The sequence below is a fragment of the Eretmochelys imbricata genome, chromosome 7 (assembly GCF_965152235.1).
Source record: "Eretmochelys imbricata isolate rEreImb1 chromosome 7, rEreImb1.hap1, whole genome shotgun sequence".
Taxonomy (NCBI): Eukaryota; Metazoa; Chordata; order Testudines; family Cheloniidae; genus Eretmochelys; species Eretmochelys imbricata.
Window position 1 is genome coordinate 11,602,042 of NC_135578.1, and position 25,523 is coordinate 11,627,564.

The 25,523-nt window shown below is 39.6% G+C and overlaps 1 protein-coding gene across 3 annotated transcripts in view; it reads right to left on the reverse strand.

Moving 5' to 3' along the window:
• The window catches only part of PDZRN3 (PDZ domain containing ring finger 3), a 199,827-nt gene that overhangs the window by 47,518 nt on the left and 126,786 nt on the right, over nt 1–25,523 (reverse strand). The gene's annotated exons all lie outside the window — the stretch shown is intronic.

A 25,523-nucleotide genomic window follows, 5' to 3' on the forward strand; every position in this document is an offset into this window, starting at 1 on the left:
AACAAAAGATCTGCCAAACTAACTAGGAGAATCATTTAAGCAGTCAGCTATATGTATATTTCACAGCTTTGTGAGAGATACTCTAGAGTCTATATCACTGAATTAACTGGCACAATGAATCTGTATCAAGTATTCTGTCCCTGAATGGATAATTACCCAAAAAAGTGATTAGCATTTACCAGTTGCAAGTTGTCTTATGTTATAATGGAGTTAAGGGGATGGGCCATCCAATCAAGCAGGAAAATAGAACCACTCTGATGCCAGTGTTTAAAGGTGGATGTATTGGATCTCTTATTGTGGGTCTCTAACTTGGATATGCACTCACTCAGCGTGTGCAGGGCTTCTGTGGATGACTCTGTGAATTTGTGCAGGGATCAAGTGCAGATTATGCAACTGAAATCTACCCTGTGGATAAGAGTGACACTGCAGAGCAGATAGTGAGATTTTCCCACAATTTTTAGAGAGACCTATAATTCATATTTAAATTATTTGATTTCAAGATCTTTGAAAGAAAATGTGGGTAGGTTATATTTTTTATTGGGCCAACTTCTGCTAATGACAGAGACAAGCTTTCGAGCTTACACAGAGCTCTTAAGTCCACAGCTGACTGCAAAGAGTTACAGGGAGATCTCACAAAACTGGGTGATAGAGCAACAAAATTGCAGATGATATTCAATTTTGATAAATGCAAAGTAATACATATTGGAAAACATAATCCCAACTATACATACAAAATGATGGGGTCAAAATTAGCAGTTACCACTCAAGACAGAGATCTTGGATTTATTGTGGATAGTTTTCTGAAAACACCTGCTCAATGTGCAGTAGTAGTCTAAAAAGCTAACAATATTAGGAACCATTAGAAAAGGGATGGATAGATAGATATGACAGAAAATATCATCATACCACTATATAAATTCATGGTACGCTCCCACCTTGAATATTGCATGATACGTTCTGGTTGCTCCATCTCAAAAAATATATTGGAATTGAAAAAAGTACAGAGAAGGGCAACAAACGTGATGAGGGGGATGAAACAGCTTCCACGTGAGGAGAGATTAAAAAGACTGGGACTGTTCAGTTTAGAAAAGAGACGACCAAATGGGGATATGAGAGAGCTCTACAAAATCATGACTGGTGTGGAGAAAGCTAATAGGGAACTGTTATTTACCCCTTCACATAACACAAGAACCAGAGGTCACCCAATGAAATTAATAGGCAACAGGCTTAAAACAAATATAAGGAAGTAATTCTGCACATAACACATAGTCACCAATGGAACTCGCTGTCAGGGGATGTTATGAAAGCCAAAAGTATAAATGTATTAAAAAAATAATTAGATAAGTTCATGGAAGATATTGCCAAGATGGTCAGAGATGCAACCCCATGCTCTGGGTGTCCCTAAACCTCTGACTGGCAGAACCTGGGACTGGATGACAGGATGGATCACTCAATAAACTGTCCTGTTCATTCCCTCTGAAGCATCTGGCACCAATCGCTGTCAGAAGACAGGACATTAGGCTAGATGGACCATTGTTCTGACCCAGTACGGCCATTCTTATATTCGTACGTTCTCTTGTGTTTCTCACCAACAGAAGTTGGTCCGAAAAAAGATATCACCTCACCTAACTTGTCTCTCTAATATTCTGGGACCAACACAGCTACAATAACACTGCTAACGAGATCTTTGAAATTATCTAGAGCATCCACCTAAAACAGATTCTCTGATCACTAAGCAGAGACTCTAGAACCATGAAGCCTCTGCTTTGTTTCAAATGGGCCATGGTCTTCTATCTTTGAATTTACGATATTTCTTAAGGGTACGTCTACACAGCAAAGAAAAGCCCATGGCTGGCCCATACCGTCTGATTCAGGTTCGCGAGGCTCAGGCTGCAGGGCTGTTACCTTGCTGTGTAGACATCCAGGCTCGGACTGGAGCCCTCCCAACTCATAGGGTCCTAGAGCCGAGGCTCCAGCCCAAGACTAGACGTCTACACAGCAGGGAAATAGCCTGAGCCTCGCAGCTCAAGTCAACTGTCAGGGGCCAGCCACAGGTGTCTAGTTGCTGAGTTGACATACTCTGAGTCTTCCAAGCGCTCAAGTCACAGGGCCTGAAGTACTCAGAAGTACCTTCTTTGAGGTCAAGTTAAAATTAAGCATGTGTTTAAGTGCTTTCCTGAACTGGGATGGTGACAAATCCCTATTCCTTTTTCCTATCATAACTACATGGTGCACTTCAGTAGTTCTTAATACTGTCACTAGCCTGTTTCCGTACTATATATAGGGATAGATATTTCACCTGTTGGGTCTGTCTTAGTAGCAGAGCCTACCCAACTAGGGAAAGAGGGGAGCACCCTTTCCAATAGCTGCTGAACACCTGAGGATATACACTCAGAGAAGTCAGAAAGGAGACAGAGAGAGATTCAATGAGCCCCATGACTGTGACAGGGATGCTTTCCTGAATAAGGCCCTTGGAATGAGATTGGAAGGCTGTGATTTGTTTTCTTTAACAGATACTTTGAGTAACTTCTGCATAGGGTGGTGGTTGAACTTCTGGGATCACAGCATTTCAAGATACTCTGTGTCCTTGGGTCTTGTTATGTGCCTACCACGTTGAGGAACAATACAGAATGTCCCAGCTTAGATGTGTTTATCTACACTGGAGTAATGTGGGGCTAACAGAAAGCCCAATGCAAAGAATTCAGTTGACTTCAATGGGCTTTGGATCTAGTCATAGAATTTAAGGCCAGAAAGGACCACCAGATCATCTAGTCTGACCTTTTGTACACCACAGGCCACCAACACCACCCAGCACCTACACACTAAACCCAGTTAGATGAAAGCATTACAGCCCTCAAGAGACTAGATTATTATGTGCCACAGGCAGAGAATAGGAGGGACTGAGGTGCCCTAGTGCTCGAGGCCTCTGCAATGGCAGGGAAATGATTAAGTGAGATACACCCAGATCTGGCCCTAAATTACCCGGTACTTAAATATGTGATCTAGTATAAAGGTATGGATTTGATGTCCTTCTGAAAATGCTAGAGATAATAAACCTGAATGACTTAAAAGAACAAGGAGTAAATGTACTGTAACAAGTATAGTATTTGGCTTTGAATACATATATTCAAGTTATTTTAAGGTAAGGGTCAATTTAATATTGCATATTTCAAAGATATTGCATAAGATGTATCTTCCTTTATGGAATGTAAATGCTGGCTCCTGACAAGGTTAACAGTGTCTCCTTAAACACCAGTTGCTCTTTAAAAGTTACATTTCAATTGTCACCTTGAGAAAATTTTCAGCAATTGTGTGTGATCAGAAATGGAAGAAGAAGGGGGGGGAGGAGGGAGATGAAGGAACCAAAAGTTAGTTTATTGCATGATATGTTCCAGCTGCAATCCCCATAGCAAAGTATCATCCTACTATTTTTTCATACTGGTACAATGGACTATGCTGATATCGAATCAGATGCAACAAATGCCCTGGCGACCCGTCTGCATTAGAATACAAGAGCATGGGAAAAAGAATGTTCAGAAAGTAGGCCAGGAGAGTAACTTCAGCACAGCATCGTGCTGTTCAATTGACTAGCAGAGCTCTCAGATAAAACAGGGCTCCCAGGTCCTTGGCTAACAGAGATTAATCATGCTGCTCAGCAGCAAACAGTATAATAGGTAAAGCTGGCTGGGCTGTGAGCTCTGGTAAGTACGCCTGATATTCAAGCAAAAATGTTGATCTAAATGCAGATATTTTCCATTATCTGAACCTACTTCATATTACTCGGTCGTTGTTCTAGGCGGGGCTGGTAGTGCAGCCTATTGTGAAACATTCCCGACACTTCTGACTGTAAGACCCTGTTTTCACTTGCTTATAACTTTGCTAAACTTTAACCGTTTGAGCTGAAATACTCGGTGTGTATTCTGCCTCAGGCTGAATCTTTAGGAAAATTACAGCTAAAATAGTTCAGTTATTTCTGAGAATGAGTCTAGGGACAAATAAATTTTTTGCATTGTTTTGATTAAAATAATCCCTTAGCATCCTGTTCTTTGAGAAGCTCTAGCACCCCCATTCTTTTGAACAGGAACTTGAAATGTGTTTTGTTGTCCCAGTGAAAATCTGTCCAAATTCAGCAAAGTTTTATTATAAGCCTTTGAAAACCTGCAGTGTGCAGATGCTCAATAGAGACTCGCTAGATTTTTGCAGCTTAATTCCCTGGAGAGTCTGTCAATGCAAACTAGGCTCCAGCTGGGGCTAGGGGACTGAGCAGGATTTTCCCTGCAATCGCAGTTCCCAGCTGCTCCAGGTAGTACTGAGTCTGAGTCCAGGCACTGCAAATGCAAGCAGGGAGACATTCTGCTTGCCAAAAGCCAGTGGCCATGTGAGTGAGGAGACTGAGATTGGATGAAAAGCTGTGGGTGAGTGTAGAGGGAAGTGGGAATGGCTGGGCAAGGAGACTGGGCTGGGGATGAGAAGCCTAAGCAGCAGAGACTAGGACAGGCTAGGTGAGGAGAATGGGACTGGGACAAGAATGGGATGTGGGGAAGATATGGGATTGGATCAGAGACGGATTGGAGGTGAAGGGGCTGTGTCCACTAGAGCAGATGCTCCTCCAGAGCCTGGAATGGAACTCTAGCTTCCTGAGTCTGACCCTTCCTCTAATATCAGCAAATAGCTAGCAAAATGTCCCATCCTCCACTAGTGCTGGTCCACATAGAGGATGACAACCTACTACTGCTGTCAGTTACTCTGCTAACTCACGTGGAAGAGTCTATGCAGTGTATCTAAAGGTTTTAACCCTTCTGATGGCCGTGTGGGTATCAATATGATGCCAAAAGAGCACGCTCCCCTACAGAGCCTTAATTCCAGCATTCCTAACTTCTGAGTGCTTGACTTTGCAACTGTGCCACTGTACTTTTAATGCATTTTTGAGTGCATAAGAGCCATTTAAGATCTATATTACTTTGTATATACTTATCAGATTCTGTTTAAACAAGTAATTCCCACTTAAGTAGGATGTGGTGGAACCATTTTTGCCTAATATATCAACAATCTAATTAGTTTCCTTAATTTTAAAAATTTCCAAGACTCAAATGAAACACAGACAAGGGAAGAGAACAGCTGCCACCTTTTAATAAATCTTCCATTCATGTGCAATTTGAAAGGAGTAAGGATGACTACAAGGAGTGAGAAAGAAAATTGTTTTTTTCCCAGACAATAGCACTTAAAAAAAAATCTGAAATTTTAAAAATGTAGCCAGTATGCTTCAAGGTGTAGTCAATGGGCCAGCTCCATCAGCATGGTAGTGCCTGTGTGTTGAGAGTGAATTCAATCAGAATTCATGTTCAGTGGGTCTATTTAAAAGTGAATTTTCAACACTCTGAACCTCTGATAAGTACCCTAAGTGATTGATTCTTAATAATACATTTAATTATGGTGGATCTTATTTTAAAAAAATATCCCTTTTAAAAGTCTTTTGTTGGCTTTTGAGAATTTGAAAGCAAGCCAGTATCTTTCCCATGCCATTGTGTAAGTGCTACAATTAAAACAAATATATATATTCTGAATACAAACACAGAAAGACCGTAATCCTGTAATTTCTTGCATCTGGGTATAGCCACCTGCCCATGAGGACTGGAGCCAAAATATGTAAACTTCATACCAAAAGATAAGGACTTTGAAAGCAAATATAGAATGGTGCTGGCCTTACTCCTGTAAGTTGATGTTGGAGCTGTTGAGCCCTGATTTTCCTCACCTCGCTCCTCTGAAAAAGTCCCAGTGCTTCATTTTAAAATAAGTGCAATGATATGTCGTCTTATTATTTAAACCATCAAAGGAACAATCCTGTCCTCAGAGCGATGCGAAGGAGTCTAAAGTCCCTTAGATAGTCACATTTAGCTCCCATTGCTGAAACAGTACGGCAATAGTATATGAACAGATTATTGTACTAAAAATAACCCTGAGAAGCAGCTTGATTGTTTCTAAGGCTGAAAAGCAAAGAGAATTGTGTTGCAATAGCTCAGTCATTTCTGTCAATGATGACACGGTAATGTAAATTGCTGGATAATATGTCATCACTGCCTTATAGCGAAGAGAACTAGAATACTAATGGTTGTCTCGTAGAGCACGAAAGGCCTACTCCTACTAAAGACGTACCTTTTTTAATGGAAATTTAGAGTAGCACATAGAGATCCCAATGAAGGATTGGGGACCTATTGTACTTGGTGAAGTACAGACACTTAAAAAGATGATCCCTGTACCAGAGACTTTACAATCTAGATTTATGACAAGATGTGAGAAGTGGGTGAAACAGACAAGTATATTTGGGAGGCGGCTATCAAGGAAGGGGAAGAGGAGCTTAGAGTAAAAGGAACATACTTTGCATAATACAATTAAAGTATGAATCTGCCACCTGCTTAGCTATCGTTCTGTAGGCATCACGGATCTGAAGACAGATAAAGCTTTAAAAAGATTTATCTTTAGCTCAAGTGCTAGTGGCATCAGCCCAATGTTCTTCCAGGCCAAGTCCAGCACTGAACCCCATCTAGACCAGCTCTACGCTGGCTGTCCCACACTGTGGGAAACCTCAGCTACCTGTGAAAGTCAGCTTTAATTTCCTTTTATGCCACTAGAACAGCATAGAGACAAAACTGAGCCCATAATTTCTGCTGGTGATATAACTGCCTTAAAATGAAAGAGTGTTGGACCCAAGATATTAAAGAGGTGAGGTGGGTGAGGTAATATCTTTATTGGACCAACTTCTGTTGGTGCTTGTCTCTCTCACCAACAGAAGATGGTCCAATAAAAGATATTACCTCGCTCTCCTTGTCTCTTTAAAATGAAAGAAACGTCTGAACATACACAAAGTATCAATCTGGGGGTTTGGTGGAGGAAGTGAATGGTAATCAGGCTCTGCGTCTTATTCTCACAGAGTAATAATAATTTTAAAAAGAAAATTAAAGACATTTAAAAACGGCTCAGCAAAGGAAAGCAAATTATGAAAGCAGCACTGCAAAGTCAAACTTTAGTAATTCACTTGTACCTATAAGGTTCATGTGCTATCAAGTCTGAAATTACTTACAGACCATCTAACCCCATTGTGCTTTTTCTATGAAATATCACTTTGGAGAGCTGCTGGTGGTGGTAAGCAAAGACTGTTATGAATGATGGTTCATTTTAAAATAAAAATGTTTTCAGGAAAGGCAATAATATTCTTTTAACCATCTGAGAGCAAACAAAATGATTCAGCGTACTTCCACCCTGCGTAAGAATTATTGACATAATACTTAATCTTTAAAACTGATAAACGTGTGCCTAAAAGCTAATAAAGTTCACCCTAATACAGATGAGCAAGTAAAATCATAGATCACAACCTATGATAGCGTTAGATCATGATCATATGACCGTAGCCAAGGGATAAAGAAAATTGAAGTGATTTAGAATGGAACCCAATAGGTTATATCTGATATTAGCCAGTTTGTGAAGCAAAACAGTAATGTCAGGAAGATACAAAGGTGTAAAATCCATGTAACTGTGTCCAAATGCTTCTACTCTTTGACCCTAATGTCTTTAAGGGGAACTCCCCTTAGGGTCAGCCCAAGAGTGCTTAATAATAAAAAGTCACAGCCAGTTGATACTGTATGACAACTTTAAATGGCTATGTGTTTTAGCTATTATATTTATGTAAAGATTTTTGAGCCATTTCTATATGAAAAGGTATTAAATGTCAACTTCCTCCCAATCTACTTAAATACAGGGCAAAATAAACAGTCTAGTGTTCATTAGGCTTTCTATTAGTAGCACTTTTCAACAGCAGGTGAAGCTATGTGTGAGTGTGGAGATTCGATGCAATTAAAGAATTAATGGTAAATAGTGGCCAATAGGAAATAAACATTGTTACTATACATATATTTTTATAGTCATTTCTAGACATTATTGATCAGTGATTAATCTGCTTTCTAATTCTCTTCCAGAAACCCCGAGAAGAAGATTCAGAAGACGGAGTGGGATTTAATGAGAGTGGAGCAAGGCCTCTTAGTGCAACAGAAACTGTAAGAGCAAGGTACTATCTTTGCAATTTGGGAATTTGTATTTCCCTTTAACATACTCTGTTGCATTAAAGTAGTGCACGAACACCCCAACAAACATGGCACAATTTTGTGCTAGGTGCTGTACAAACACACAATAAGAGACAATCTCTGCTTCAGAAAGCTTATAATCTAAGTAGATAAGACAGACATACTGGGAGAAAGGAAACATTATGCCTGATTTACAGATGGGTAACTGAGGCACAGAGGGATTAAGTGACTGTTCCGAAGTCTGTGGCAGAGTTGGGAATTGAACCCAGAACTTTTAAGGTCTATGCCAGTACCTCAACCACAAGACCATCCATTCTCTCTAAGAAAGAGGACAGCTAACTTTTTATTAATCTTTCTTTTGCAGTCACTATTTTCCATCATTTGTATAAAATATAGCAACATCAATACAAATGTTGCATTTGGTCTCCCTCTATTGTATTTATGGTATAATCGTATCAGTATATGAAACTGCAATTGTATCACACCCTTTCATGGTTCATTATGAAATCAGTATTCATGTAGTGATAACAGTGAAATAGATGATAATCTAATGCAATAATTCTTGTTAACATAGCAGGTACACTCTTCCTTCCTAACTAGATCACTTTGAAAACAGAATTCCAGGTTTCTGAGCTGATATAACATTATTCTCTTTACTGTTGACGTTATCCAGCTGAGTCTTGTACTTCTGCAGTAACTATTTCTCCATTGTCCATTTGTTATTAGCAGTGTGGTGTGTTTGTGAAGCACAGAGAATCAATATGTCAGTTAATATATTTACCTGAAAGAAAAAGAATAAATTACCTCACCAGCCTATTGTATTAGCTTACTAGGTAGGTTTATTATGTAGGTACATTTTCTAGGCACTTTCCCAACCCTTCCACAAACATATTTTGATAGCCAGTATTGATTGGCAAGATTTGAACTGAATACAAAAATATTGCATAACTATTGATAGGAGAAATGTGAAAGTACATAGGCAATCAGACGCTATGCTGGTGAGCACTAAAAATTGCTTCAGAATGAATAGTTCTGTTATCTTTCCTATCCCCTAATCCTTGGTCTTGTCATTTGCAGTACTATTCTACAGCCAGAGACTTTCAGAGACACCTTACAGCTGAACTCTTTACTCGTGGTTTTGTTTTGAGATCCCCATTTTTGGAAACAGGCTGTTTTCAAGACCAGTATGAGGTTAGTAACATACGTTATCTTCTCTGCATTCTGATCATAGATACTATGAAAAACATAAGATAGATAGCTGCGATCCATTTGTGAGACATATAGGAATGAATAGTTTGATAATTGCAAAATATGGTTTTAGATCCAAGGTATTAGTCCAAATCCAGGTTCAGTTAATATCAATGGAAAACTGTGATGGGCTGATTGGGCCTTTCAGAATAAGTTAGAGCTGTTACAATCTAGTTATGACTTCTCTACTTTTAATTTTTTCTGTTTGTTAAAACATTTGTAAGTTGCAGATTGTCTAACTTTTGGGAATCAGATGTTGCAGCAAAAGTTTTTAAGAAATACGTTCGTGTTTTGAGGAGATTTTAATACCCATTGTCTATTAATTCATTCAGTTTCCCCTGCACTACCCTTGAACTGAGATTGTCACTCTATGATAGAACATTGTGTATTCAAATGTTTTTTTTGTTCAACTTTGCCAAAATGAAATTGAATAACCTGGATATTTTCTGAGCATAGTACTGGACAATAAATGTACCATATTGTATCTGAACACGTGAAGAGGCAGGCTCATGTAATGGGCAGTGAGGAAGAGCTCTTTAGATTACTGGAAAATGCACAATAGAAAGATCCATGGAAAAATCTGTAATGATTGCATAAAAGAGAGGAAGGGTCAACTTTATATTTAAACTCAGTTGCTGTTATGATGATCAACCCAGTTTTCTGTGCTGTTTAAAAACATTTTTTTTACTGTTCAAATGCAGAGTTTGATATGTTACAAACTATCAAGCTGATGATATTCATGGGCCTTTGAATCTCAAATTTTTCTGTGCTTCCTTTTGAATTTTGTCTTAAGTCAGGTCTTAGCAGAAAAGGGAAGAAATCACGGATAATTAAAGCTTAAAATATTCTCATTTCATGGTGTGGCTAACAAGTGAAACTACAAGTAATGATGTAATCTAACATGTCAAAAAAGAAAATGAAAAGAGGAGACAGAAGGCAGGACAGAGCCAAGGGATGCAATGTGCCATGTTATCTTCTAATTAACTAACTGATCCTTTAAACTGTCAAACTCAGCAAGGAACTTCATGGCCTGGCTTCTTATTAATATTCATATTAGGGCACTAGAAGCTATGATTTCAATCCCACTGCTTATAGTTAAACATTTTTTTTTTAAATTCCTGGCTAACCAAGGTCTCAACAGCTTCACATTCACAGGGAAATGAAGGCAGGCCACCCTGAATTCTATAATCCACTGCTGGGGACAATTCTCTGAGGATGCATATTGATTTCTGAATTATTAAGGGAGCTTGTATATTGAAAAAACAATTATTTTTCTTTTTGCTACGAGCAGCTACGTTGTTAATCACATTGAGCTCTGCATTGTCAAATAAAAGAAACATGCAGGTAACGTTCTGTAAAACAATCCCACTTTTAATTTCACACACACAAATGAATATGCAATTTAATAAAACCCTGTCATAAGCAGGCCTGGATGAGTTCATTTTACCTTGTAGGTTGCAATCGAGGACCACTTCTGCAAAAATTTGAGTCCCACAAGAAAAATAATCTTTAAGGACTGATAATACAGCTTTTCTCTTACATTTCAATCTGCTGGTTTTCTCTTGCACCCAGTAGACTTGCCTCTAGCCTAAAGTCTAGGGGAACAGCTGACATTTGGCTCATTACTGCTTATCAATTTTAAATGGAAAAGGCAGAATGTTTAAAAAATGACTGTGTCCATCTACAATGCCTGTATTCTGTTTGGGTCCAGTTTTCCATGCACATCTTTCACTCACTGTGACTTGCATGTGTGCAACGAAGGGTGGAATTAGGGCTTGATCCTGCCCTACTAAGTCAATGGGAATTTAACACTGACTTCAACAGCAGTCAGATCTCACCCTGAGTTGCTGAGGACTGTTAATTTCATTTTACACTTGCAATTCATCTCTCTCTATACGCAGTATATTACATTGTGCTTTACGGCAGTACGTTCAGCAAGGGGCAGCTGAGCTATAAATCATGGCCACATGCATAATACTGCTCATTGCAACAATAATTAAATTGTTTGAATATCATTAATGACCTTAATGATACACTTAAAAAGAAAAATGGGCTTCCAGCTCTCATTCCCCAAGTGTTTTCCCTCTATCCAGCTTCCGCTGCCATAGCTTTTCTGCCGTTTTCAACGTGCTGCGTTAGGAAATCAAATTTTCAATCCATTAAATATTTTCCACAGTGAAAAGTGTAAGTTTAACCCATGTTCGCCTCTGTGCCCAAATGGGGAAGGGAGCAGGTGCACCTGCATCCCTGCTGGTGTTGGGGGGAGGAGGAGAGAAGGAAGGAGTGCTACTTTCTTCTATCTGACATTTCTTCTTCCCGTGGACCCCCTCTCCAGGGGTTGTACAGCAGGTCTCTCTTGGCTTCTCCCCCCAAAACCCACGGGCCACCAAAGCATAAGTTTTAGCAGAGAATCTGTAGTAACTTATGCTCTGCCCCTGAAATGGTTTGGAAACCCCATTGGTGTTGTTCCTAGGATCATTACTCATGCTGTCCAGAGGCTGCAGTGAGTCAGACGGAGTAGTTAGAGGCAAGAGACATCTTTCATTGCCTTTGGCAGACCCCTAGGATCACTAGGTTTGCCTCTATTCTCTTCCGTGAGGACAAGCTTCACTTGCCAATGCTGCAGAAATCCTGTGCCTGAGACACTGCGTGTGTAAGAAAACGTACGCACACATAGATAAACACAGAGGTCTTTCAAAACCCTGGTGTTCTAACAACAATGGATGGCCTCTCTGGGTCTTCCTATCCAGATAAAGTACATAGATATTTTCAGATGTTAATCCAAATATATAACGCTGCACACACATTGTACACTTTGAATATGACCTATTGTGTGTGAATGAGAGGCTTAATAAAAAAACATTCAAATACATAAACTGTCCATCAGCTAGGTTAACATCAGAGACTGAACCGCCAGACCACAAATGTTGAATATGTTGACTTTAAATTTCTACAGGGAGCATATGTTATGGATCAAAGAACACACTGATTAATCCAACAGAGACAAAAGGCTGTCACTTTGGTCATGGTGGCATGATACCACCAGTGTTCACTAAGGAAATAAATAAAAGGGAAAACACGTCCTGGTGGAAAATTAGCCATAAAGAGAGGTTACATTCAAAAATACTGTTTTTATTAGGTGAAATATGTTTTCATCAATAAATATTTTGATATTTATTATTTTCTAAATGCTATCTTTAGCAATACTGGATTTTTTTTTAAACAATTATTACATATCGCTTTGCTCTGCTGAGGTTTATATTGAATGTAATCAAACTCGGTGTTTCTAATTGTTGTAAAATCTGACTAGATTTAATTATATAAACCATCAAATGTACTCATAGGGAACCGTAAGGATTTGGGATTGCAGCAATGTTTTATTATATATTTGTTTTGTTTACAACCCTATAATTATACAGAATCTTATTAAACTAATGTGTCGGGTGGAATGCCCTCAACTCCTAATAACATCAGTAGGTGTGGAAGACACTTCAGATTTTCCAGATCCAACCCATTTAAATATTCATCAGGATGTAATCCGAGACATGCTAGTATTCACATTTGAAACCGATTTCCCTCTATGCGCAAGAAAACCCCTGGCCAGCAGAACCAGTTCAGCTTCACATGGGAGTTGGGTATGAGAGTCAATTCCCCATGTTCTGTGGACCCCACCTCTCTAAAGGTGGGGTCAGAGATGCTTCTGTGCTTATCCAGTGCTGCAGGGGCTGCACTGGGGCTATGTTAGCTTACTGTTGAGATGTATGGCCTTGGGGGAATATTCCTTTCTTCCCTGTCTGACATAGAGACACTCAATGCCCATCCCCTCTCCAGCGCGGTCCTAAGTTTGGGACATACTGCACTGTGCCATTTTTGAGTTTACAACAGGAACATTTTAAGCAGTTAGAGTATGTAAAGTGTCAATTCTCAGTAGCACCATTTCATTTATACCGTGAAATGTGCACAACCGCTTCGTTAAATAAAGACCAGAGTCTCAGATTTTCTAATGAGCTGTGCACCCCCATTTACTCTCCTGAAAAAATATCTGAATGGGACGACTGGGGGCTGAGTATTTCTGAAAATCTAGCGTGTTGTCAGTTTCTAAGCAGAAATGCATCCCTATAAGCAGAAACAGACATTTCCTTGTGCACTATGTTGTATTTGGGAAATGAAATGCTTAGCTCAATCTTACTTCTCTGATATTTCCACCTGAATAGTCCATCAGTTATTCTTATGGAAGCAGTTACATAACACGCATCTTGAAAGGTTTCTAAAAGATCACTGGAAAAACTAATGCTAAGTACTTTTTCCAAAAGTTGGGCTCCTAATAAGGTATTGTAATAGGTCTATTCATGAACTGGTTTTCTTATGTTGCCTGGTACACCTTTTCTTCTCCAATTTGTGCATCCTTCCAAACCCCTCGGCACGCATAATTTTCAGGAGTACTTACAAGTTTCAGATATTTCTGCTACTTTACATAATCTCTGTACTTCATTTTCCATTTCTTTCTTATTACGCAATAGCTTTTGAACTAGTAAGAAACATGGTAGGTTCTGAATTATAAGACTCTGTTGCAAGCCAAGTTTCAGTGTTAAAAATACGTCCTGTGGCTTGAAAATGTACCTGACGCAATACACAGTGATGGCTCATAGCTTGTAGATTTTGGGATGTCTACTCAAGAAAAAAGATCCGGCGCGGTGATTTCTGATTATTCTTAGAGACGGGGGAGGGGCTTGGTGATTCCATCATTTGCATTTTCAGCTTCCCTGAGAGCCAGTGTGTTTAGCTCTGTAAAGGATCAGCTCTCCGATCTACCTCTTGCTGTACAATGTTTTACTTTGTGTACTGTACATTATATATATATATATATATATATACTCTTCTCTGTGGATAATATAACTTTCTGCAAATGCATGCATATTTAGCTGCTCACTTGAACTGATAAATTATGAGAATTTTCAAAAGTGCTCAGTATTAGCCAGTTTCTGCTCTCACTGAATTCAGTCGGCCTTTTTACCACCGATTTCAGTGAGGACAGTTAGGCCAACACTGCGCACTTTCTGAAAATATCTCTCTCTCTAATACGCATTGTGTATGTGTATTTTATTCACAGTATGACATGTACATTAGATATGTCAGAAAATATATAATATGCCCACACGCAGTATGTATCTACACACAAACATTTTATTTACCATAAAATAAAGCTATGATGCTTTTTCTCCTTTTCCAGGGGAATTATTGAATTGTTACTACTGTTCTATACTGGGTGGATTCCTTTAACAAGCTGCTAATCTGTTGTGTTTTTAAGTCAGTTGTATTTGTCCTCCACTTGTTCCTCTGCATAATTTAATAGAAAAGCTGTCCTACATGCCATCCCATCTCAGATTTGATACTTGTACAGTGGCAAATAAAATCTCATACTGGGTTCAATACCACAAGTACTGAGTGATCTCCACTCCCATTGATTTCAGACACAGCACAGGGTGCCTCTAGCTTTGCCAGAGGTGCTCAGAACCTTGCAGGATGGGGCCTGCATTGTACACACTGATAAAGGTTAAAAAAATGTATAGGAAACTTATGATCCATTATGGTGCTTGCCTACAGCATTCCTCCTTCAGGAAAGCACGAGTGAGGTCTTGGTGGTAAATTCCCATTGTGCTACTGGCCTGATCAGGTAGCATGTTGATTACTAGAGCTGGCCATTGGGAAGCAACATATTGCTAAAACGTACCCTGAGAATTGTTTAGAGGAAACAATGCTAACACAGAACTTTGAATGTATAATAGAATCAAAAAGTAACAGTACTCAAGTTACAGTACTGGAACAAGTTATGCCCTTGCTCAGGGAAAACTAATTAAAGTCAACTGAAATTTTGCTTGCGTAAGCTATAAAGATCAGGGTCTATATTAATCATGAGCCAATTTGTGCACTGCTAATGGCATTAGCAAAAACACATATCCATTGGAGAAGAGGGGGAAACAATTCTTCCTATTTTATTTTTTAAAAACTGAGTCACTCAAAGAAAATCTATGACCTTATTTAGTCAAACTATAAAAGCTTGTTACTTATCACACGCTGACGTATTGATTCTGTTTAATCTTCCCCCTTTCCGACACTTCATTTTCTGTTATCACTGTATAACACCAATAATAGAACACTGAGCAGAGTGTGGTGATTGGCCAATGTACATAACCAATTTAAAAATCCTATTGTTCGCTGGAAAAACAATTAGAAGAACATGTCTATATTATATCTGCTCATATTATTATTCTCGCAAGTACATTTGAAATCTGTAGCCAAGTAATAAGACTACATTAACATGCGCCAAATAAAAAAATCTCAGCTTTAATATGAAATTAACTCAGTTTCATAGGTTTTCAGACATCAAAATGTTTGGTGTACCAGGCTGTTTTCTGTCAAAAGGACTTATCAGTACAACGGTTCTAAAACAGAGCAAGCATGTAAAAAGCTATTAAAAATGAACTATAGAAAGTGGACATTTAGCTTTAATACTGTTGTTTATCCAGAAATACTTTGTTATTTACTAAATTTTGAAGGTGAATACAATTATTAATCTAACTTTCCTCTTTGTGGGAAAAAGCACATGTGGATGCAGATGTAATCAGGGCCTTTTCTTTACTTTCTCACGCCTACTTATAGACATTTTATAGAGCTGAGGCTATCTTCAAACATGTGGTGAGACCAATAATAGGAATTTACAAAATGGAAATTCCCACTAACTTGGAACTCTGCTCTAAGTTTTTGTATACAAGATTAATCACATAGATACTGAGTTTCCAGAAGGATGCAGGGTTCAGAAATGCATGTCTGTGAAGTTTATCTGGAAGTTAGTGATCATGTCCTATTTTGGGTCTTTTTCTTCAGTAGCCGTGTGAGGAAGTGCAAGTTTCTTCATGCTATTGTCTTAGAGTGCACTTCCAAAAGACTCTCCTTTAAGCCCCAAAACTCAAACACTTGAAGAAATGAAGATGTAATAGTTAAACTAGAATAGTCAGGGCTTGCCTAATTTCAGGATCAAGGGGCAATTTCTGTAAAGCAATCTATGTTCTCAAAAAGAAACTAACAAACCTCTTGATGTAATGCACACCGTAGCAGTCTTATACCCCTGGTATATTTTCACCTTTCCTGCCCTACATACAACAACTTTTCACCCTTAGTGTAATATGGTTTCCAGCTAGGATTAGGAACCAATGCTAACTGATGTAGTTATTTTTACAACTATCCCTTTAAAGTTCCTCTCTGATCTGAAGTGCTATGGAAGCTTTATCTAGGGAATTTGGGCGAGACAGGGTTGGGATAAGAATCATTGCCATCAAAACTGCTGACATAATTTTCATGGTGCTTTTGCCTGCTTTCCCTTACTGCAAGCGACTCTTCCAAGAGTTCTAGACTCATGCAGTAGAGATCCAAAAATATTTTAAATGACTCTGGAGTTAAGGGTAATTTTTAGTCTTGCTATCAGGGCAGAATAGAGCTAATGACTTCTCCGTTCACTTTCTAAATCTGAACTTCCCCACTGTAAATTCAGACATAGAGGGGAGGGGAAGAATTACCAGCTGGTTTTCTGCCCAGCAAACATACATCTCTTAGTGGTGGGAGGCAAGAATTGCTTTTATAAAAAATAATACAAACACCAGCTACCAGACTCTGTAAGACACTGGTGGGGATTGTGAACACCTAGCAAAAGTTTACAGAACCTGCTATGGTCCCAACCAAAATGGAACTGATGACAGCTATGTCAAAACCTGTCCTGGGATACATGCCATGCAGAAAGCTCCCACTGGGTTCATCCAGGGATAGATACCATTATGTCATAATGGAGCTGTTAGGCGGATCATTTTGACACAACGGTATTTGACAGTGTCCCTTTTCCAAATGTAGACCTGTTGCAAAGTATATTAGTGAAAGGATACAGCACTGGGTACTAGGGGGATAACCTCCTTGTTACTCTCGTAATTATTCGGATTAGGCTACAGGATTTGCTCAGCTCAGCGTACAAGTGTTGCTCAGATCTGGTAGATAAAAGATATGTATTTTTAACCCTCACTGCACATAGCAGGCATATTACCCTTAACCATGGCGATAGTTTCTTAGGTCCCATAACGTAGGGTGTAAATCCTGCTCTCGAGTTTCAGAATGTGACTAGGATTTAAGTATCTGTTTTGTGTGATTAAGAGTAATTTTGAGCAATTAAAGAAAACAGTTCACTTGTGACAGGTGGCAGAAAACTAAAAAAGATAATTGCTCTTTTTAGCCATCTGTGTTAACTGCCATTAGCAGAATTAAACTGAGATTCACCACTTTAAAATTTGAGGCAGAACTCCTTTTCCCTTAACTGAATAATATAACATGGTCTGAAGACTAATTAGAAAAAAGTAATTTCAGCCTGCTTGCCATGAGGTGCCTATTTATTAATTTTATTAGCGATGTCAGAGCTCCAAGATATGATAAATTAAACCACCACTTGCATTAAAAGTCTATGAATATTATCAGGGCTCAGAAAAACTAGTCATTCCTTGTGAGTGGGAAATTAGTCCTGGCAAGTGAGCAGACCCACATCACCAATGCCTGAAGAATCTGAACATTCATTCATTAAAAAAAAAGTTTTTAGCCCTTATGGTTGCAGAAAAAACCTTCTAAATGCAAGGCAAGAGTAAAATGACGCAATGTCGTCTCCCTGAAGTTGCGGACACCCCGAGGGCCTGTGCTGTTGCTCTCCACTTTGGGCATGTCTCCACTGGCGATGTCAAAGCTCTGTGTGTAGTTGTGTCATAGCGCTGGGAGAGAGCTCTAAGAAACCCACCTCCACGAGGGGAATAGCTCTGGTGCACGGTCTACACTGGCACTTTACAGTGCTGAAACTTGGAGCGCTCGGGGTGGGGGGAGGGCGTGCTTTTTCACACCCCTGAGCGAGAAAGCTGCAGTGCTGTAAAGTGTCAGTGTAACTATCGAGATCATGCTAGTGCTGTATCTTGGGAAAGCTACGAGCAGCTGCACGAGACGTACTCTCTTTCATCCTGAAGCATCTTTGCACATATGGGGAATTGTTCAGCATCACCATTCATTCTGGTCCCTGGCTTGTTCCTACAGGAAGCCAAGCCTGGTCTGTTCCTGTATGTGATGTCCTTCCATTTAGTAGATGATCAGTCTCTAGGTAGATGATCAGTCTCTAGACTGGGTTGTCCTTGCATTATTTTCTTTGGCATCCTATCATCAATTTGTCTCCTGCAGTGTCCCCACCATCATAATCTTTTTGATAGTTGCCAATCTCGTATCCTGATTTTGCATTCTACTCTCCTCCTAACTTCTTCAGGCAAGTCAGTCTAGGACAGTGGTTCTGAACCTTTCCAGACTACTGGACCCCTTTCAGGAGTCTTGAGTACCTTAAGTTTCACCTCACTTAAAAACTACCTGCTTACAAAATCAGACATAAAAATACAGAAGTGTCATAGCACACTATTACTGAAAAATTGCTTCCTTTCTCTTTTTTTTACCATATAATTTTAAAATAATCGATTAGAATATAAATATTGTATTTACATTTCATTGCTTTTAACTTGTGAGCCTTGTCATTCAGTGGCCGGAGAGCAGTGGCTGCTGGCCAGGCACCCAGCTCCAAAGGCAGCAGCACAGAAGTAAGGGTGGCAAGGTAGGGTATCGCCACCCTTACTTCTGCACTGCTGCTGGTGGGGTGCAGCCTTCATAGCTGGGTGGCTGCAGATCGGCGGCTGCTGGCCATGACGTTCATGTTGTTTGGGAGTGGGAGGGCTATTTTTTTAATCCCGCTCCTGTCCTGCCCTGGGTAGGGTGGATTGGCCTACCAAACACATATATCCGAAACTCATTTTTTATAGAACCAGTACATCAAACAAACTAATTATCTGGATTTTGACTCAGATCTATAAAGTAACAAGTGGAAATGGTCATGGATTTTGGATGAACAGCTAACCATATTACACATATTGCAATCTGGAGTGTTAGATCCCTGCTTGCTCCAGACCAGACTGAGCTAGCAGTGGAGGAGGCAAGTTAAGTTTCCCTGGCTGCCATACAAGAGGCACATTGGTTCGGTACAGGAGAGTTGACAGTTGGAAATTACTTTCATTTATTCTGAATATTCAAGGGGACAAGGGAAGCATAGAGCTAGGGTTGCTATACCGGTGGGCAAGAGAACAGTTACTTCAGCTAACAGCTGGAAACCAATGTCTGAGCAGATTGTCATAGCAAGGTTTACTACTGCCTACAATAAACTATGCATAACTGTGATCTGCTGTTACGCACCCACAAAAGTAGCGGGAGAAGACGAGAAGGATGGTTTTTATCAACAGCTGGCTAGCATTGTAGATGAGATTCCTGATCATGATCTGATTCTGATACTGGGAGAGGTGAATGTAAAGGTTGCTAATATGCCTGGCAAACCGAGATAGGCACTGAGTTATTTATGGGTGAAGGTGAGGCAGAGGAGAGGTATAAGGGAAATGAGAGCATTTCTACCCCACACATAGTAACCAGAAGTTGCTGAGTGAGGGGTAGAATACTGGAGACCCTCCCTTCTTCTAGCAGCTAAGAGTCTGCGGGGGGAGAACAAATTTCCTTTTACCACCCAGCAGCTTAAAATGTACATGACACTAACTAGGCAGAGGCTGATACAAAAGATGGAGCCTATGAGGAAGATCCAGGGACAGCACCTAGACTGAAACCTAGTACCGTACCTTTCCCTTTCTTTCCACTACCTGGATATTGCAGGCAGGCTGGACTTCTCCCCAAAGGGTTGCCTCTAGTCCTTGCTGATGAGACCACCCATGCTTGTCCTTTGTATCTATGCTTTGCTTAGTGAGTTTAGTCCTCTGACTTTAGAGTGTAACCTTTTTGGGGCAGGGGCTGTCTTTTTGTTGTGTGTGTATATCGTATTAGCACAATAGGGTCGTGGTCCATGAATAGGGCTCCTATGCACTATGATAATACAAGTAATAACAACAATAGGAGTCTGGAAAATTTTTCACTATCTGAATATTGTCCTTGGCTACTATGATCATACCCCTACAAAGCCATAGCAACAGCCTCTATGCTGCTAAAACAAAAGGGTGCTACTGAAATACTATGAAATTTCCTGAACATCTGTTGGACCTTTGAGTAATAATGTATTCTCAAATAAACTGTCAATTCTAGTGTAAACACTATGCTAATCACCAGTGAGAGGTTTCATTTTCTCACAGGTTCATCCTGTCTAATTACTGCATCTTCTGTAAAGACTAATACTAAGTACAAGTTCATTAAAAAAATGAAGTGATAATAGGGGTGGATTAGATTAAAGGCATCATATCTGGGTTTTAACCATTGTAGTCACCAATTATAAAACTGGGAATAATGTCATGGTTCCTTTCTTGTGTGAAGTAGTTTACAAGTGCATTTTTCAAACACTTGAGTATGTGGTTAATGACAGACCTTTTGTCATGGTCTGCTGAAATTACTCTTTAGCGGGGGAGGAAATATGCCTCCAATAACTAAGTATGTAACTTTCAGGTAGAGTTTCACATAGGTTAATAAAGTATGTAAAGGTAAGACAAGATGTTTCAACAAAACGATCTGAAATGATCATTAGAAAAGACAAACATAAAGGGACAGATCCTTAACTAGTATAAACTGGCATAGCACTATCAAGTATCAAGGAACTAGACTGATTTATACCATCTGAGAATGTGGCCCCATGGCTGGATTACAAATTCTCAGGGGTAGTGCTTGTGTGATAGGTTTGTTGGTTACACAGGCTACTGCCTGGTGTAGTTCAGTTCTCCCTGCCAAAATTTGTGTGTGTGTGTGCATATGAATAGGAAACAAGGTGAATTCAGTATCTTTCCATGTTGGCAAACTTGGGCTTTCTGTTTCTAAGAAACATGAAGACTGACTCAGTGTTAAGCATTCCAACATATGCATGGAACCTAAATATAATTACTAGATTGGTGCTGGTCACTTTCTAAAGTGATGTAGGACATCTGCAAACGCACTGGTTATTCTGAGAGGTGGAATAACATAACGGTGCCTTTTGTTGCTGCCAAGTTTCTCAGACAGTTGCACAGGTCCAAGGTGGCAATACCATGAACATACTAATAGAAATTGGGTCTCTAGAGATCTGTCTTCTGTTTGTGATTACTGTGATAGAGATGAGGTGGCTCTCATTTGGTGGCTTGGCAACTGATGTCACCCTCAAGTGCTGGTCCACAGAAATAAGGGATGACTTCTGCCAGCTAAGGAGATATCTACTTTGGCATGAGAGGCAGACTTGTGATTTTGGAGCTAAAGAACCCAAATACTGGTCTCAGCATTTCAGTGGTTGGCAGTGTGTGATTTATGTAGAACGATAATTATCTGAATGCTGTATGTAGATTCTTTACAGTAAGAGCACAATTAACAGCCTTATTCCTGCTCTGGAGGGGTTTTCATGTCCATACACCCCATGTTTGTCTTTCTGAATGTGTATGAAATTAAACAATAAAATACACTATTGTGTATTATAAGTGCTATTACCCAGTTGATTAGCAACCCAGTAGTCAGAGTCTTGAGAAATGAAATATGTATAGATAGATTCTGTATTAAATTGTTCATTAGGTTTAATTTTTAATGTTTAATTGTGATCCATACATCACCCCTATTTGTGATCCATACATCACCCCTATAGCTTGCACGTCTTATTTAAACAACAGAAAATATTTGCTATCAAGGAAAAATGAAACAAGTTTAATTCTAGTAAATAGCTGTCCTATTCTATATATTTAATGTGTAGCTGCTCCAATCTGCTCTGCACACCGGTGATACCGGAAATGTTCATCTTTGTTTTTGTGTGCAGGTGTAAAGTCCTTTCTTCAGCAGAGGATAGTTTTTTTTTCTTTTACTTTAATTGAATATATTATCTGTAGATCTTAGCTCTCCAGGTGCTTTCAGCTACCATGTCCTCAGTTGTTTATATTTAAACTAGATAATTTGATGTACTTTATACCTAAGTAGATTTTACAATTTATTTTAATAAAAAATATCAAATTGCCAAGGATTCTGGTTTGGAATATAGCAATCAATCAGGCAGCCCATTGCATCTCTTCTTGGACCTCAGTCATTAAACAGTTAATATCTCAAATAATGCATTATTGCAGAGATATAAGCTCTGTTTCCAATGAGCACTACATATCACTAACATGACACATATGCACAAAAAAGTACATATGTCAACTGGCAAGTCAGCCACTGTCTGGAGTTCCCCAAGGGGAGGGATTCATGCATGGGGCTGCCAAACGAAGGGTCATGATTCAGTCTGGCAGGGGGCATAGCCTGGACACATTTTTTCTTAATTGCCTAGCTGTCATCTGAGACATGATCCTGGGTGACATTGTGGCTAGAGCAATGGAGAAAATAAATACACAGAATCTCATATGTACCAGACTCCCAAAACGCTCTGTTTATTTGTTCAATAGTCATTATGAATAAAAATAAAAATAACTCTCCTTTCACGTCTAGCCATAACTATTGCCCATCATTTTGCCTGTGTGTACAAACACGCACAAAACTACATATTAAGAATAGCACAGCATAAAAATATGATCACTTTTCAGTGTTTAATGTTCCACTTTTACATTCCATCTGACTGTGCCTTATGTTGTAACTTCATCAACTATGGGGAGAAAGGTTAAAGATATTTGCATTTGCCTGTAAAGCCTGATGGCTGGGAATGTACAAACAGTTTATTCACAGCAGGAAGCAGTGTAATTGTCCGTTCTATTTTTCTCTTCTAAAGAGTAATTCTCTGGTGAAAGGGGAAACTTCCCTCCTCCTTCTCCCCCCCCAAACACCACCTATGTTAACAAGATTTTACAAATTTGGCATATGGTATCCTAACTGAAATGAGTGCAAATGACCTAGCTGTTGCAAGGTAAGAAGACAGGGTACAATACTGAATATAGTGAAACCTGTATTATGAAACCACACGAGACTGACAAAATAAAGTTGATTTAATGACGGTAGTGTTTCCAATAAATGTGGAAAAGAATTGCACTGAATACACATGGGGATACTTTAGGGGTAGTCTCTTTGGAGATTTGCCTAGTAAGGAAGGTTTCAGAGCGGTAGCTGTGTTAGTCTGTATCAGCAAAAAGAACGAGGAGGACTTGTGGCACCTTAGAGACTAACAAATTTATTTGAGCATAAGCTTTTGTGGGCTAAAGCCCACTTCATCGGATGCATGCAGTGGAAAATACAGTAGGAAGATATATATATACACACAGAGAACATGAAAAAATGGGTGTTGCCATACCAGCTATAACGAGACTAATCAATTAAGGTGGGCTATTATCAGCAGGAGAAAAAAAACTTTTGTCCTGATAATCAGGATGGCCCATTTCCAACAGTTGACAAGAAGGTGTGAGTAACAGTAGGGGAAAAATTAGCATGGGGAAATAGTTTTACTTTGTGTAATGACCCATACACTCCCAGTCTTTATTCAATTCTAATTTAATGGTGTCCAGTTTGCAAATTAATTCCAATTCTGCAGTTTCTCATTGGAGTCTGTTTTTGAAGTTTTTTTTAGGTCTGTAATTGAGTGACCAGAGAGATTGAAGTGTTCTCCGACTGGTTTTTGAATGTTATAACTCTTGACATCTGATTTGTGTCCATTTATTCTTTTACGTAGAGACTGTCCGGTTTGGCCAATGTACATGGCAGAGGGGCATTGCTGGCACATGATGGCATCTATCACATTGGGGGATGTGCAGGTGAATGAGCCTCTGATGGTGTGGCTGATGTGATTAGGTCCTATGACGGTGTCCCTTAAATAGATATGAGGTCCCTTCCAACTGATACTCTATGTGGACAGAGTTGGCAACGGGCTCTGTGGCAAGGATAGGTTCCTGGGTTGTACAAACACCCATTTTTTCATGTTCTCTATGTATATATATCTTCCTACTATATTTTTCATTGCATGTATCCGATGAAGTGGGTTTTAGCCCATGAAAGCTTATGCCCAAATAAATTTGTGTTTCTCTAAGGTGCCACAGGTACTCCTCGTTTTTTTTTTTTTTCAGTAAGGAAGGGTCTCCTGTACAGGTTTTGTTGTAATAGTGAAAGATTGAAATATGTCCCCAGCTAGCCAGTAATGGATATGGCTGATAGAAGGTCATCATAAGGCCTGTGAGGTGAATGTGTGCAGATGGAGGAGAAGGGAGAGATCTTTGCAGATAGGCAATGTGGTCAGATAGGCAGCGTGGTCTGTGGTCTGAGCAAAGGGAGAGGGGGCTAAGAATTCACATCCTGGCTCTAGCAGGTCCACTGAACCAGATCCTCCAGTGATCACGTTGCCCCTTTTTACCACTCAGGTGTCAGAAAGGGGCCATAATCTGACTGTAAATGTCCAGCAGAGAATTCCCCTGGCCTAACGGAATTGTCCGCTGGGTGTAAGTGTATCTGTTCCAGCTCTGTGCTTCTGCCTCATTTCTACAACCGTCAGCCCTGCTGTAGGGGAATATTTAGAGTATGAGGATGAGGGCAGAAGAACTCCATTTTGCCATGGCAATCCTCTAGTGGCCTAGGACCAATCAGACCCTGAGGTCAGCAGCAGAATTTAGAGCCATCTGATGACAGCTCTAAGTTTCATTGATGCTAGGCCCCAAGAGTCAGGGAGCCTTACCCAGCACCCTAATTACCCTTTTTTATCCTGTCCTGACAGCGTCAGGTGTGATACAAAACCTAGTCTTTTAAGCAATCATTTACTAGCACTGAGGGAAAGGTCTTTGTTTTACTTGCCCACAGCATGGTCGACTAAAGCTGTGTACTCGCTGTGTGATTATCATTAACAGTGAGTCCAGTGCTTGAAAGGGTCAGCTATTTAATTGCATAAAAACAAAAGTTTAACCACAAAAGCTGCCAGGTATCTGTACAATTATCATTTATCAGTGGACGCAATATCTTCAGGCTATGTATTCATCAAATGTTTATTGATCTAAGCCTGGGGTTTTTTACAGGATTAGAAAATATTACTTCCGATTTAAATAGTGTTTAGAGGACAGAAATCAAATACCAAGCAGTATTTATATCGTTACAGTTTTCTTAAGAATGGCCCAATGGAATAGTTGGAAAACAAGAGGCTTTCCTGAATTTTCTCGAGTAAAATTTGCTCCCAAGAGAAGACAACCAGCTAAT